Source organism: Staurois parvus, unplaced genomic scaffold, assembly GCF_062004578.1.
Source record: "Staurois parvus isolate SC_StPar_1 unplaced genomic scaffold, SC_StPar_1.0 ptg000318l, whole genome shotgun sequence".
NCBI lineage: Eukaryota > Metazoa > Chordata > Amphibia > Anura > Ranidae > Staurois > Staurois parvus.
The window spans coordinates 167,976-184,142 of NW_028318114.1; positions in this window are offsets into that span (position 1 = coordinate 167,976).

Below are 16,167 nucleotides of genomic sequence, written 5' to 3' on the forward strand. Positions count from 1 at the left end.
TAGGGAGGTTAATTTGCAATCTGTATCAAACCCTAATACTCTCTGGTGTACTCACAAAACATATACAGGTGAAACTCGAAAAATTAGAATATTGTGCAAAAGTGCATTTATTTCAGTAATGCAACTTAAAAGGTGAAACTTATATATGAGATAGACTCATTACATGCAAAGCAAGATAGTTCAAGCCGTGATTTGTCATAATTGTGATGATTATGGCTTACAGCTCATGAAAACCCCAAATCCACAATCTCAGAAAATTAGAATATTGTGAAAAGGTGCAATAGTCTAGGCTCAAAGTGTCCCACTCTAATCAGCTAATTAAGCCATAACACCTGCAAAGGGTTCCTGAACCTTTAAATGGTCTCCCAGTCTGGTTCAGTAGGAATCACAATCATGGGAAAGACTGCTAACCTGACAGTTGTGCAGAAAACCATCATTAACACTCTCCATAAGGAGGGAAAGCCTCACAAGGTAATTGCAAAAGAAGTTGGATGTTCCCAAAGTGCTGTATCAAAGCACATTAATAGAAAGTTATGTGGAAGGGAAAAGTGTGGAAGAAAAAGGTGTACAAGCAGCCTGGAGGGGATTGTCAGGAAAAGGCCATTCAAAAGTGTTGGGGACTTTCACAAGGAGTGGACTGAGGCTGGAGTCAGTACATCAAGAGCCACCACACACAGACAGATCCTGGGCATGGGCTTCAAATGTCGTATTCCTCTTGTCAAGCCGCTCCTGAACAACAAACGTCAGAAGCGTCTTACCTGGGCTAAAGAAAAACAGACCTGGTCTGTTGCTCAGTGGTCCAAAGTCCTCTTTTCTGATGAGAGCAACTTTTGCATCTCATTTGGAAACCAAGGACCCAGAGTATGGAGGAAGAATGGAGAGGCACACACTGCAAGATGCTTGAAGTCCAGTGTGAAGTTTCCACAGTCTGTGTTGATTTGGGGAGCCATGTCATCTGCTGGTGTTGGTCCACTGTGCTTCATTAAGTCCAGGGTCAACGCAGCCGTCTACCAGGAGATTTTGGAGCACTTCATGCTTCCTTCCACAGACGAGCTTTTTGGGGATTCTGACTTCATTTTCCAGCAGGACTTGGCACCTGCCCACACTGCCAAAAGCACCAAAACCTGGTTCAATGACCCTGGAATTACTGTGCCAGCAAACACTCGCCTGACCTGAACCCCATAGAGAATCTATGGGGCATTGCCAAGAGAAAGATGAGAGACATGAGACCGAACAATGCAGAAGAGCTGAAGGCCGCTATTTTCCATAACACCTCAGCAGTGCCACAGGCTGATAGCTTCTATGCCATGCCGCATTGAAGCAGTAATTGCTGCAAAAGGGGCCCAAACCAAGTATTGAGTACATATGCATGCTTATACTTTTCAGAGGTCCGATATTGTTCTATGTACAATCCTTGTTTTATTGATTGCATGTAATATTCTAATTTTCTGAGATTGTGGTTTGGGGTTTTCATGAGCTGTAAGCCATAATCATCACAATTATGACAAATCACGGCTTGAACTATCTTGCTTTGCATGTAATGAGTCTATCTCATATATTAGTTTCAACTTTTAAGTTGCATTATTGAAATAAATGAACTTTTGCACGATATTCTAATTTTTCGAGTTTCACCTGTGTACGCGGTATTATTATACAAATGTGTGCCAAAGCTAAAATACAAAGAAACAAACAACTTAATGACCTTTTATTAAACATTCAGAATTTAGAAACACAAAATAAAACAGCACCAAATCAAAACTCATCAAACACGCTTTTCAAACTTAGAAATGAACTACGCTCATTATTAATAAACCAATTCGATAAAAAACACACAGTGATTAAAACTCAACTATTATTCAAACGGAAATAAAGCAGGGAAATACCTAGCAAATAAAATAAAATCATTTCAAGCCAAAACCAAAATACCTTATCTTATCAACCCTAAAAATAACACTAAAATCACCAATGCTCAGGCAGCATTTTAATTTGCTTACTACTATGAATCACTATATAATCTAAATCAAGACACATCAACACCCCAACCTTCCATAGAGAATATACAAGAATTTTTGTTACAAATTCAATTACCTATTCTTTCAGAAACACAATTGAACACTCTCAATTCCCCTATTGCACTTAATGAAATACATAAAACAAAACAATCACTACCCAACAGTAAATCTCCAGGGCCAGATGGTTTTTCTAACGAATACTATAAAACTTTTAGAAACATTCTAAGCCCTTACCTAAACCAAGTATATTCTAACACTTTTGTATCAGCTACACTACCTTCTGAAATGTTATAAGCACTAATTGTAAAATACCTAGACACAGGAAAAATCCAGACACTCCACAGAATTTGCAGACTATTTCTTTATTGAACACTGATATAAAGATTTATGCAAAAATCTTTGCTCTTCAACTGACAAACATACTTCCAAACCTGATCCAACCTGACCAGCTAAGCTTCATTAAAGGAAGACAGACATCTGACTCCACTCGGAGATTCATTAATATAATTCACCACGCGGAATCACAAAAAATCCCCTCTTTATTACTAGCCCTGGATGTCAAAAAGGCTTTTGATAGGATGCATTGGACATACATGTACCAAGTATTAACAAAATTTAGATTTTCAGGAATGATCATTAATGCTATCTTGGCACTATACTCGACTCTCTCTGCCCAATTATATGTATCTAATATGTTATCTAAAAAATTCCAAATCAATAATGGTACCAGACAAGGATGTCCACTATCTCCAACAATTTTCAACCTATTAATTGAACCTCTTGCTGAATCTATTAGAAATAACCCAGATATCCAGGGCTTCTTAATAGGAAAAATCAACCATAAAATATCCCTTTTCGCGGATGACATTATCCTCATGTTAACTAATCCCTCCTCCTCTATAGCGAATGCACAGCAAATTCTCACACAATTTAGTAAAATGTCATACTATAAAATAAATGCATCTAAATCTAATATTCTAAACCTAGGTGTAGATCACAATCAAAAAATATATATTCAAAAGGAATTCCCCTATATTTTAACTATTCCATATCTAGAAATAACTTTAACAAGAAAGTCCTCAGATCTAGTAGATTTAAATTATTCTAAACGTATCCCAAAAATTCAAGTCCATCTGAATCAAATGGCCAAACATGAACTATCTTGGTCTGGTAGACTTGTGGCATTCAAAATGTTTATACTACCACAAATCCTGTATCTTTTTAGATCAATCCCAGTTCTAATTAAATCCTCATACCTAACAAGACTACAATCCATGCTTAAGAAATATGTCTGGTGCAACGGCAGACCCAGATGTTCACTTAGGTATGGGATTTATTGACATAAAGGACTACTATAAAGCATTGCTGCTAGATAAACTTAAATATTGGTTCATAGTAAATAAGAACGCACAATAGTGAGATATTAAAACAAACATTAACTTTAACTATTGACCTAAACGCTATACTAATAGCAAGTACATGGCAACGAATAATCACTAATAAGCTATCACCAACAGTACAAGCTTCAATTCAAGCTTGGAAGTACTTATGCTCCATTTCTATGGATCATTCCCAAACAAATCCTATTCCTATACCTATAACAGCTCTGAAAGTTATAATGCCTAGTATAAATATATCAAACTGGATACACAAATTATAACAGATATTTGTACAGAAAATAATATAAAGCAGTTTGAGGTTCTTACAAGAGAGTTTAATATCCCTCCCTCCGAGAAACCAACTTATATACGCATAGGCTGTTATTTATCAAAACATCCAATAAAACCAATTTATATACCCAAAGTATATCTACAGTTCTACTGTTCCACTACCCCTACCCTTATAACTTACTCCAACAAAAATCAGAATTTAATAAAACTAATCCCTTAATTAAATGGGAAATTGAGTTAAAAAACAAACTAATAAACAATGGGAACACGTATTGCGTTCTATATTTTCCGCAACTAGATGTGTTAATCTCTGGGAACTAACTCACAAAATCTCTACAAGATGGTATCTAACACCTTACCAAATGGCTAAATTTTCAACACAACACAGCTAACCTTGGTTGGAGAAACTGCGGTCAAACTGGCACCTTACTTCACATACTATGGACATGTAAAAACATTATAAGCTATCACTGGAATATTAAAACAACCAAATCCCACTTTAGCTATCCTGATTAGAGATGAGCGAATCGAACTTGGCGAAGTGGAATTCGTGTCGAATATTAGGAAAAATTTGCGCCAAATCCAAAAATTAGCAGACTTCGGATGCGCGAATCGAAATTTTTCCAAAAATGGCGGCGACATGTGTGGCGACAGAGCGGGGATCTCTGGGAAGGCGCGCAGACAAGGCGCGCTGACCCATAATGCATTCATTCATGACATGTGATCGCATTAGCCAATCAGCAGCCAGCCAGCCAGCACTGTGTAATGGTGGAGCTATAAATTGCGGCCATCTTACAATTCTCCATTTGCCTCCGGTCATTCAAGAGAGACAGACCTCTCTGTATTAGGGACAGAGTTAGGGCCACAGATACTTTAGGGACACAGAATCGTTACTTAGGGACACAGAATTGTTACTCAGGGACACAGAATTGTTACTCAGGGACACAGAACTGTTACTCAGGGACACAGAATTGTTACTCAGGGACAGACACAGAATTGTTACTGAGGGACACAGAATTGTTACTCAGGGACACAGAACTGTTACTCAGGGACACAGAACTGTTACTCAGGAACACAGAATTGTTACTCAGGGACAGACACAGAATTGTTACTGAGGGACACAGAATTGTTACTGAGGGACACAGAATTGTTACTCAGGGACAGACACAGAATTGTTACTGAGGGACACAGAATTGTTACTGAGGGACACAGAATTGTTACTCAGGGACACAGAATTGTTACTCAGGGACACAGAACTGTTACTCAGGGACACAGAATTGTTACTCAGGGACACAGAATTGTTACTCAGGGACAGACACAGAATTGTTACTGAGGGACACAGAATTGTTACTGAGGGACACAGAATTGTTACTCAGGGACAGACACAGAATTGTTACTGAGGGACACAGAATTGTTACTCAGGGACACAGAATTGTTACTCAGGGACACAGAACTGTTACTCAGGGACACAGAATTGTTACTCAGGGACACAGAACTGTTACTCAGGGACACAGAATTGTTACTCAGGGACAGACACAGAATTGTTACTGAGGGACACAGAATTGTTACTGAGGGACACAGAATTGTTACTCAGGGACACAGAACTGTTACTGAGGGACACAGAATTGTTACTCAGGGACAGACAAAGAATTGTTACTGAGGGACACAGAATTGTTACTGAGGGACACAGAATTGTTACTGAGGGACACAGAATTGTTACTCAGGGACAGACACAGAATTGTTACTGAGGGACACAGAATTGTTACTCAGGGACACAGAATTGTTACTCAGGGACACAGAATTGTTACTCAGGGACACAGAATCGTTGAATTAAAGAGTATGTCAGACAACACGCAGAGGAGTGTCAGAGGAGGCCATGTTTTAGGAGCGAGCAGACGTGGCAGCAGAGGAAGGGGTCGAGGCAGCACTAGTCGCAGCCAGAGGCCAGTGCTCCCGGTGTCATCCAGCGGTCTTGTCTCCACCGACAACCCTGCCGTCATCGATTGGTTCCTCTTCCCAGGTCACCTCTGACACCTACAGCCAACGGTCGGTGGGTACGTCAGACACAACCGTTAGTTGGCATGGCCCTGGAGCAAGCCCACTGAAATCACGTGTCCTCTACCTGTTCCTGTCCTTTGGTGTTCCCTCACCAAGCGAAGTATCGCATGCTGTGGGCTCAGCCCCACTGTACAGTGAGGAAGAGCTAACAGAGGGCGGTCAGGAACGGGGGGAGACATCCGCCTCTTCAGCAGCCAGGCGAAGAAGTACTGGCGAGGAGAGTGGCTCGGTAGCCGGTCTAGTGACAGGTCTGTCTCCTGACCCACACGCAGCCGAGGGGGCTAGTAGTGAGGCGGAGACCCTAATTGATGATGATGAGGCTGATCGCACTTGGCAGCCTCGTCGTCATCAGGCTATTTCTTCCGCATCATCAGGAGAAGAGGGTGCCAGCTTGACAGCGAGCAAAACAGTCGGTGGGTTGCCCAGGAGGCAGCAGGGTCGCAGCAGTGTCAGTGGAGGCAAACGGCCACGGAGTAGAGCAGCAGCTCCACTGCAGCCTACCACCACAGCCAGTAGTGGTGCCGGTGTGCACGGAGGAAGTAGCAGTCAGCCAGTGAGGAGTATCGGGGGCAAAGTTTCCTACTCGGCGGTGTGGCAATTTTTCGTCAAGCCGCCCGAGGAAGTAAACGTAGCCGTATGTCGACTATGTGGCCAGAAAGTCAAGCGTGGCCAGGGGGCCCATGTTGGGACTACAGCGTTGCGTCAGCATATGCAGCGTCGCCATTCGGTGGCCTGGGAAAACCGTGATAAAGATACGGCGGTTCTGCCTGCCCCAGCCCCCGCTCCATCACCCGCTCCGTTACTTGCTCCGTCACCCAACGTCAATCGCCCTCTATCAGCCAGTCAAGGCTCCAACACCTCTGCTGAGGGGAGTTGTCGCTCGTTGGCATCTTCCGCTCGTTCAGATGCTCCTTCTCCTGCTACTCCTCTTCACGGATTCCGTCAGCAGTCTTTCTTGGAATCCGTTTCCAAGAGACAACAGTTTGCGAGCACGCACCCGACGGTGCAGAAGCTGAACGTCCTCCTGTCCAAGTTGCTGGTGCTGCAGTCCCTCCCTTTCCAAGTGGTGGACTCAGCACCTTTCCGAGAAATGATGGCTTGTGCCGAGCCGCGGTGGAGAGTGCCAAGCCGGCATTTCTTCGCCAAAAAGGCAGTGCCAGCCCTGCATTCACATGTAGAAGAGATGGTGGGCCAGTCGTTGAGAATGTCGGTCTCTGCCAAAGTGCACGGCAGCGCCGACGTGTGGAGCTGTAACTACGGTCAGGGACAGTACATGTCATTTACGGCCCACTGGGTGAATGTGGTGCCGGCACAGCCGCACCAGCAACTTGGACAGGTCACGCCGCTTTTGCCTCCACGTTTGCACGTCCTTGATCCAGCAAAGATGTCCGCCTCTACCACCTCTTCTTCCGCCGTGTCCTCAGCCGCCACCCCCGTGCCAAGTCCCATTACCCGACCGGCATATCACATGTGCAGGGCGCAACGGTGTCACGCTGTGCTGCACCTGGTATACCTTGGCGAACGTAGTCACACAGGGGAGGAACGTCTGAGTGTAATGAACAGAGAAATCGACAGATGGCTGTCTCCGCGCAAACTGAAAATCGGAACCATGTTGACCGAAAGAACATGGTGTCTGCTCTGAGTCAAGGAAGGTTGTGCCATGCGCCATGCATGGCTCACGTGTTCAATCTGGTTGTCAAGCGGTTCCTAAAATCCACCATCCCACTGCAAGACATCCTTAAAATGGCACGTAAACTTTGCATGCATTTCAGCCATTCCTACACCGCAAAGCACACCCTCCTTGAGCTGCAGCGGCAGAACGGAATTCCACAGCATCGCCTGATCTGCGACGTTGCAACAAGGTGGAATTCAACCCTACATATGTTAGACCGCCTTTACGAACAGCGAAAGGCCATCACCAATTTCCTGATGTTACAAGCGGATAAAGGTACTCCCCTGTGTAACTTAGATGTCAGCCATTGGCAGCTCATGCGTGACACCTGCCGCTTGCTCAGGCCCTTTGAGGAGGCCACGCTATTCGTGAGTCGGCAGGACTATGGGATGAACGACGTCATTCCTCTGTTGCACGTCCTGGAACAAATGCTGTTAACAATGGCTGGTCAGGGTGCGGTAGACGTGGCGCACAGATCTCAACGCCACATGACCCCTGTGGGGGCAGGACAGGAAGAAGAGGAGGAGGTAGAGGAGGACATTGGTGCTCAGGAATTATTGAGTGAAATGGGTGGTTTTTCCACTCAGCGAACAGGAGTGGAGGAGCAGGAGCATCTGGTAGAGGAGGAGGAAGAGGAGACAGAGGACCCAGACGCACCGTGGCAGTATGCTGTGGAGATGGAGGCAGGGAGTCCCTCGCATTCCTTGGCACAAATGGCCCATAGCATGCTCGGTTGCTTGCGTAGCGACAGCCGAATAATAACCATCAGACAGAGGGATGACTTTTGGCTGTCCACCTTGTTGGACCCTCGCTACCGTTCAAAAATGGTGGCCTTTTTCACACCTGCTGAGAGGGAGGCCAAAATAACGTACTATAAAAACCACCTATGTAGTCAGTTGGTCTCTGCCTTTCTGCGCCAACGTCCATCCTCAGACACTGTGGGCCCTGTGCGCTCGCGTTCCGCTGCCATGGCAGCAGGGGAGGGGTGGGGTGGTAGGAGCAGTGGCAGCTCCACCAGCAGCGGCTGCCTCAGTCTGCAGTCGATGATGAGTAGCTTTCTTCACCAGCGCAGTGAGGAAACTACTAACCAGCCGCAGCAGCAGCAGCATCAGGTGGACCTGGAGCAGGACCTCAAACAACAGGCTTGGGCCTACTTGGACAGGACCCTGCCAACCGAGGTAGACAATTCCCTTGACTACTGGGCAACGAAACTTGACCTTTGGCCCCAACTAGCTGAATTTGCCCTTGAAAGGCTGTCATGCCCGGCCAGTAGCGTGGCATCGGAGCGCGTGTTTAGTGCGGCAGGAGGTATTGTAAATCCGCGGAGGACACGACTGTCCACCCAAAGTGTGGAGAGACTCACGTTTGTGAAAATGAATCAGGCGTGGATTAGTCTGGATTTCAAACCACCAGTTCCTGACACAACTGACTAAATCCGCCATGAATCATGTCCCAAACATGTTATTATTTTTAACATAGGCCTCTGTATGGCCTTCAATTTAAGCTGTTTACGCTTCGCCACTCTGCCATGGGCCCCTGTACCGCCTCCTCTTGCTGCTGCCAGGTCCAGAGTGTGTCATGGGTCCCTGTACGGCCTCCCATTGCTGCTGTCTCCATCGCCACACTCTGCCATGTGCCACTTTCAGGTCTCCTCACACTGCTGGTGGGTTCCATTTTGTCATAGGGTGCTGGCAGATTACGGACCTCCCATTGCTGCTGCCAGGCCCGTAATCTGCCATGGGCCCCTGTACCGCCTCCTCATGCTGCTGCCAGGTCCAGAGTCTCTCATGGGTCCCTGCACGGCCTCCCATTGCTGCTGTCTCCATCGCCACACTCTGCCATGTGCCACTTTCAGGTCTCCTCACACTGCTGGTGGGTTCCATTTTGTCATAGGGTGCTGGCAGATTACGGGCCTCTCATTGCTGCTGCCAGGCCCGTAATCTGCCATGGGCCCCCGTACCGCCTCCTCATGCTGCTGCCAGGTCCAGAGTCTCTCATGGGTCCCTGTACGGCCTCCCATTGCTGCTGTCTCCATCGCCACACTCTGCCATGTGCCACTTTCAGGTCTCCTCACACTGCTGGTGGGTTCCATTTTGTCATAGGGTGCTGGCAGATTACGGGCCTCCCATTGCTGCTGCCAGGCCCGTAATCTGTCATGGGCCCCTGTACCGCCTCCTCATGCTGCTGCCAGGCCCGTAATTTGTCATGGGTCCCTGTACGGCCTCCCATTGCTGCTGTCTCCATCGCCCCACTCTGCAATGTGCCACTTTCAGGTCTCCTCACACTGCTGGTGTGTTCCATTTTGTCAAAGGGTGCTGGCAGATTACGGGCCTCCCATTGCTGCTGCCAGGCCCGTAATCTGCCATGGGCCCCCGTACCGCCTCCTCATGCTGCTGCCAGGCCCGTAATCTGTCATGGGTCCCTGTACGGCCTCCCATTGCTGCTGTCTCCATCGCCACACTCTGCCATGTGCCACTTTCAGGTCTCCTCACACTGCTGGTGGGTTCCATTTTGTCATAGGGTGCTGGCAGATTACGGGCCTCCCATTGCTGCTGCCAGGCCCGTAATCTGCCATGGGCCCCTGTACCGCCTCCTCATGCTGCTGCCAGGCCCGTAATCTGTCATGGGTCCCTGTACGGCCTCCCATTGCTGCTGTCTCCATCGCTACACTCTGCCATGTGCCACTTTCAGGTCTCCTCACACTGCTGGTGGGTTCCATTTTGTCATAGGGTGCTGGCAGATTACGGGCCTCCCATTACTGCTGCCAGGCCCGTAATCTGCCATGGGCCCCCGTATCGCCTCCTCATGCTGCTGCCAGGCCCAGAGTCTCTCATGGGTCCCTGTACGGCCTCCCATTGCTGCTGTCTCCATCGCCACACTCTGCCATGTGCCACTTTCAGGTCTCCTCACACTGCTGGTGGGTTCCATTTTGTCATAGGGTGCTGGCAGATTACGGGCCTCCCATTGCTGCTGCCAGGCCCGTAATCTGCCATGGGCCCCCGTACCACCTCCTCATGCTGCTGCCAGGTCCAGAGTCTCTCATGGGTCCCTGTACGGCCTCCCATTGCTGCTGTCTCCATCGCCACACTCTGCCATGTGCCACTTTCAGGTCTCCTCACACTGCTGGTGGGTTCCATTTTGTCATAGGGTGCTGGCAGATTACGGGCCTCCCATTGCTGCTGCCAGGCCCGTAATCTGCCATGGGCCCCCGTACCGCCTCCTCATGCTGCTGCCAGGTCCAGAGTCTATCATGGGTCCCTGTACGGCCTCCCATTGCTGCTGTCTCCATCGCCACACTCTGCCATGTGCCACTTTCAGGTCTCCTCACACTGCTGGTGGGTTCCATTTTGTCATAGGGTGCTGGCAGATTACGGGCCTCCCATTGCTGCTGCCAGGCCCGTAATCTGTCATGGGCCCCTGTACCGCCTCCTCATGCTGCTGCCAGGCCCGTAATCTGTCATGGGTCCCTGTACGGCCTCCCATTGCTGCTGTGTCCATCGCCACACTCTGCCATGTGCCACTTTCAGGTCTCCTCACACTGCTGGTGGGTTCCATTTTGTTATAGGGTGCTGGCAGATTACGGGCCTCCCATTGCTGCTGCCAGGCCCGTAATCTGTCATGGGCTCCCGTACCGCCTCCTCATGTTGCTGCCAGGTCCAGAGTGTCTCATGGGTCCCTGTACGGCCTCCCATTGCTGCTGTCTCCATCGCCACACTCTGCCATGTGCCACTTTCAGGTCTCCTCACACTGCTGGTGGGTTCCATTTTGTCATAGGGTGCTGGCAGATTACGGGCCTCCCATTGCTGCTGCCAGGCCCGTAATCTGTCATGGGCTCCTGTACCGCCTCCTCATGCTGATGCCAGGTCCAGAGTCTCTCATGGGTCCCTGTACGGCCTCCCATTGCTGCTGTCTCCATCGCCACACTATGCCATGTGCCACTTTCAGGTCTCCTCACACTGCTGGTGGGTTCCATTTTGTCATAGGGTGCTGGCAGATTACGGGCCTCTCATTGCTGCTGCCAGGCCCGTAATCTGCCATGGGCCCCCGTACCGCCTCCTCATGCTGCTGCCAGGTCCAGAGTCTCTCATGGGTCCCTGTACGGCCTCCCATTGCTGCTGTCTCCATCGCCACACTATGCCATGTGCCACTTTCAGGTCTCCTCACACTGCTGGTGGGTTCCATTTTGTCATAGAGTGCTGGCAGATTACGGGCCTCCCATTGCTGCTGCCAGGCCCGTAATCTGTCATGGGCCCCTGTACCGCCTCCTCATGCTGCTGCCAGGCCCGTAATTTGTTATGGGTACCTGTACGGCCTCCCATTGCTGCTGTCTCCATCGCCACACTCTGCCATGTGCCACTTTCAGGTCTCCTCACACTGCTGGTGTGTTCCATTTTGTCATAGGGTGCTGGCAGATTACGGGCCTCCCATTGCTGCTGCCAGGCCCGTAATCTGCCATGGGTCCCCTTACCGCCTCCTCATGCTGCTGCCAGGTCCAGAATGTCTAATGGGTCCCTGTACGGCCTCCCATTGCTGCTGTCTCCATCGCCACACTCTGCCATGAGCCACTTTCAGGTCTCCTCACACTGCTGGTGGGTTCCATTTTGTCATAGGGTGCTGGCAGATTACGGGCCTCCTACTGCTGCTGCCAGGCCCGTAATCTGCCATGGGCCCCCGTACCGACTCCTCATGCTGCTGCCAGGCCCGTAATCTGTCATGGGCCCCTGTACCGCCTCCTCTTGGTGCTGCCAGGTCCAGAGTGTCTCATGGGTCCCTGTACGGCCTCCCATTGCTGCTGTCTCCATCGCCACACTCTGCCATGTGCCACTTTCAGGTCTCCTCACACTGCTGGTGGGTTCCATTTTGTCATAGGGTGCTGGCAGATTACGGGCCTCCCATTGCTGCTGCCAGGCCCGTAATCTGCCATGGGCCCCCGTACCGCCTCCTCATGCTGCTGCCAGGTCCAGAGACTCTCATGGGTCCCTGTACGGCCTCCCATTGCTGCTGTCTCCATCGCCACACTCTGCCATGTGCCACTTTCAGGTCTCCTCACACTGCTGGTGGGTTCCATTTTGTCATAGGGTGCTGGCAGATTACGGGCCTCCCATTGCTGCTGCCAGGCCCGTAATCTGTCATGGGCCCCTGTACCGCCTCCTCATGCTGCTGCCAGGCCCGTAATCTGTCATGGGTCCCTGTACGGCCTCCCATTGCTGCTGTCTCCATCGCCACACTCTGCCATGTGCCACTTTCAGGTCTCCTCACACTGCTGGTGGGTTCCATTTTGTCATAGGGTGCTGGCAGATTACGTGCCTCCCATTGCTGCTGCCAGGCCCGTAATCTGTCATGGGCCCCCGTACCGCCTCCTCATGCTGCTGCCAGGTCCAGAGTCTCTCATGGGTCCCTGTACGGCCTCCCATTGCTGCTGTCTCCATCGCCACACTCTGCCATGTGCCACTTTCAGGTCTCCTCACACTGCTGGTGGGTTCCATTTTGTCATAGGGTGCTGGCAGATTACGGGCCTCCCATTGCTGCTGCCAGGCCCGTAATCTGTCATGGGCCCCTGTACCGCCTCCTCATGCTGCTGCCAGGCCCGTAATCTGTCATGGGTCCCTGTACGGCCTCCCATTGCTGCTGTGTCCATCGCCACACTCTGCCATGTGCCACTTTCAGGTCTCCTCACACTGCTGGTGGGTTCCACTTTGTTATAGGGTGCTGGCAGATTACGGGCCTCCCATTGCTGCTGCCAGGCCCGTAATCTGTCATGGGCTCCCGTACCGCCTCCTCATGTTTCTGCCAGGTCCAGAGTGTCTCATGGGTCCCTGTACGGCCTCCCATTGCTGCTGTCTCCATCGCCACACTCTGCCATGTGCCACTTTCAGGTCTCCTCACACTGCTGGTGGGTTCCATTTTGTCATAGGGTGCTGGCAGATTACGGGCCTCCCATTGCTGCTGCCAGGCCCGTAATCTGTCATGGGCTCCTGTACGGCCTCCTCATGCTGATGCCAGGTCCAGAGTCTCTCATGGGTCCCTGTACGGCCTCCCATTGCTGCTGTCTCCATCGCCACACTATGCCATGTGCCACTTTCAGGTCTCCTCACACTGCTGGTGGGTTCCATTTTGTCATAGGGTGCTGGCAGATTACGGGCCTCTCATTGCTGCTGCCAGGCCCGTAATCTGTCATGGGCCCCCGTACCGCCTCCTCATGCTGCTGCCAGGTCCAGAGTCTCTCATGGGTCCCTGTACGGCCTCCCATTGCTGCTGTCTCCATCGCCACACTATGCCATGTGCCACTTTCAGGTCTCCTCACACTGCTGGTGGGTTCCATTTTGTCATAGGGTGCTGGCAGATTACGGGCCTCCCATTGCTGCTGCCAGGCCCGTAATCTGTCATGGGCCCCTGTACCGCCTCCTCATGCTGCTGCCAGGCCCGTAATTTGTTATGGGTACCTGTACGGCCTCCCATTGCTGCTGTCTCCATCGCCACACTCTGCCATGTGCCACTTTCAGGTCTCCTCACACTGCTGGTGTGTTCCATTTTGTCATAGGGTGCTGGCAGATTACGGGCCTCCCATTGCTGCTGCCAGGCCCGTAATCTGCCATGGGTCCCCTTACCGCCTCCTCATGCTGCTGCCAGGTCCAGAATGTCTCATGGGTCCCTGTACGGCCTCCCATTGCTGCTGTCTCCATCGCCACACTCTGCCATGTGCCACTTTCAGGTCTCCTCACACTGCTGGTGGGTTCCATTTTGTCATAGGGTGCTGGCAGATTACGGGCCTCCCACTGCTGCTGCCAGGCCCGTAATCTGCCATGGGCCCCCGTACCGACTCCTCATGCTGCTGCCAGGCCCGTAATCTGTCATGGGCCCCTGTACCGCCTCCTCTTGGTGCTGCCAGGTCCAGAGTGTCTCATGAGTCCCTGTACGGCCTCCCATTGCTGCTGTCTCCATCGCCACACTCTGCCATGTGCCACTTTCAGGTCTCCTCACACTGCTGGTGGGTTCCATTTTGTCATAGGGTGCTGGCAGATTACGGGCCTCCCATTGCTGCTGCCAGGCCCGTAATCTTCCATGGGCCCCCGTACCGCCTCCTCATGCTGCTGCCAGGTCCAGAGTCTCTCATGGGTCCCTGTACGGCCTCCCATTGCTGCTGTCTCCATCGCCACACTCTACCATGTGCCACTTTCAGGTCTCCTCACACTGCTGGTGGGTTCCATTTTGTCATAGGGTGCTGGCAGATTACGGGCCTCCCATTGCTGCTGCCAGGCCCGTAATCTGCCATGGGCCCCCGTACCGCCTCCTCATGCTGCTGCCAGGTCCAGAGTCTCTCATGGGTCCCTGTACGGCCTCCCATTGCTGCTGTCTCCATCGCCACACTCTGCCATGTGCCACTTTCAGGTCTCCTCACACTGCTGGTGGGTTCCATTTTGTCATAGGGTGCTGGCAGATTACGGGCCTCCCATTGCTGCTGCCAGGCCCGTAATCTGTCATGGGCCCCTGTACCGCCTCCTCATGCTGCTGCCAGGCCCGTAATCTGTCATGGTTCCCTGTACGGCCTCCCATTGCTGCTGTCTCCATCGCCACACTCTGCCATGTGCCACTTTCAGGTCTCCTCACACTGCTGGTGGGTTCCATTTTGTCATAGGGTGCTGGCAGATTACGGGCCTCCCATTGCTGCTGCCAGGCCCGTAATCTTCCATGGGCCCCCGTACCGACTCCTCATGCTGCTGCCAGGCCCGTAATCTGTCATGGGCCCCTGTACCGCCTCCTCTTGGTGCTGCCAGGTCCAGAGTGTCTCATGGGTCCCTGTACGGCCTCCCATTGCTGCTGTCTCCATCGCCACACTCTGCCATGTGCCACTTTCAGGTCTCCTCACACTGCTGGTGGGTTCCATTTTGTCATAGGGTGCTGGCAGATTACGGGCCTCCCATTGCTGCTGCAAGGCCCGTAATCTGCCATGGGCCCCCGTACCGCCTCCTTATGCTGCTGCCAGGTCCAGAGTGTCTCTTGGGTCCCTGTACAGCCTCCCATTGCTGCTGTCTCTATCGCCACACTCTGCCATGTGCCACTTTCAGGTCTCCTCACACTGCTGGTGGGTTCCATTTTGTCATAGGGTGCTGGCAGATTACGGGCCTCCCATTGCTGCTGCCAGGCCCGTAATCTGCCATGGGCCCCCGTACCGCCTCCTCATGCTGCTGCCAGGTCCAGAGTGTCTCATGGGTCCCTGTACGGCCTCCCATTGCTGCTGTCTCCATCGCCACACTCTGCCATGTGCCACTTTCAGGTCTCCTCACACTGCTGGTGGGTTCCATTTTGTCATAGGGTGCTGGCAGATTACAGGCCTCCCATTGCTGCTGCCAGGCCCGTAATCTGCCATGAACCCCCGTACCGCCTCCTCATGCTGCTGCCAGGTCCAGAGTGTCTCATGGGTCCCTGTACGGCCTCCCATTGCTGCTGTCTCCATCGCCACACTCTGCCATGTGCCACTTTCAGGTCTCCTCACACTGCTGGTGGGTTCCATTTTGTCATAGGGTGCTGGCAGATTACGGGCCTCCCATTGCTGCTGCCAGGCCCGTAATCTGCCATGGGCCCCTGTACCGCCTCCTCATGCTGCTGCCAGGTCCAGAGTGTCTCATGGGTCCCTGTACGGCCTCCCATTGCTGCTGTCTCCATCGCCACACTCTGCCATGTGCCACTTTCAGGTCTCCTCACACTGCTGGTGGGTTCCATTTTGTCATAGGGTGCTGGCAGATTACGGGCCTCC